This window comes from Passer montanus, unplaced genomic scaffold (genome assembly GCF_014805655.1).
Source record: "Passer montanus isolate IOZ18808 unplaced genomic scaffold, ASM1480565v1 scaffold4738, whole genome shotgun sequence".
Classification (NCBI taxonomy): Eukaryota; Metazoa; Chordata; class Aves; order Passeriformes; family Passeridae; genus Passer; species Passer montanus.
This window is the reverse complement of record NW_024369639.1, coordinates 1-826: the sequence shown is the minus strand read 5'-3', so window position 1 is coordinate 826 and position 826 is coordinate 1. Positions and strand designations below refer to the sequence as shown.

General features: G+C 35.8%; 1 long non-coding RNA gene across 1 annotated transcript; it reads right to left on the bottom strand.

Moving 5' to 3' along the window:
- On the bottom strand, positions 1–784 carry LOC120508521. The gene is made up of 3 exons (XR_005629005.1): positions 717–784; positions 110–250; positions 1–25 (listed from the first exon to the last, which is right to left on the bottom strand). It is a non-coding gene; the product is annotated as an uncharacterized LOC120508521 (long non-coding RNA).
- Between the last annotated feature and the right edge of the window lie 42 nt (positions 785–826).

Below are 826 nucleotides of genomic sequence, written 5' to 3'. Positions count from 1 at the left end.
CCACAAAAGGAGGATATTTCATCATCTGTGTGAGACAGAGATTAATACTTAGTAACACAGCCTCTATTTACAAAATGATGTATAAATGACAGCATTAGAATTCTCTTACCATAGGAATTACCCATCCAAATTCACAGTTATTCACTCCTATGATGTATGGGACCTCATTGATTGATTTTTCAGATAGTAATTCCATGGGACTCTTTGGAAAAAAAGCACCATCTACACATGCACTGATGAAAAAGAAATCCTGAACAAAAAGGGAAAAAAGGAAGCTTCATTAAAACCTTCTATTTGCTTCTAAAAGAAGTTGAGATTTTAACTGCAATTCTAAAGTGAAGCCAAATGAAGATACAAAAAGTAATGGTGTCCAAGCCATCTTAAATTTTTTTTTCTTACTGATTTTCAGCAGTAGGCTGAAAACTGTGAAGATATTTCTAATATTTGTGAAGTAGAATTCATTATGTTGAATGTACATATTTTCTTAGTTCAGTATGGCCATGGATGTGTGGAACAGTGGTGCAAAAAATAATTTCTGTGTTGAAGTTTCAAAGGCACATAAGCATTGTGATAAGAACTTTTAAGTAGGACATATTGTATTATTTGATTTCAGGTTCTCCAGAATCATCTGTGCCATTTTCTTTTCCTTGCCCTGGTAGAGCATGACAGCAAAGCACAGGTATCTCCAAGTGCATGCAGAATGGAAGGGCAGGAACCTGTTTGCACTTTTCAGGTGAGCTCTCATTGCAGATCAGCAGTGCTGTCATGTCCTGAAAAATCAAGAAGGATTTTACATGCACTTCAGGTTCTCCTACTATTACATCCC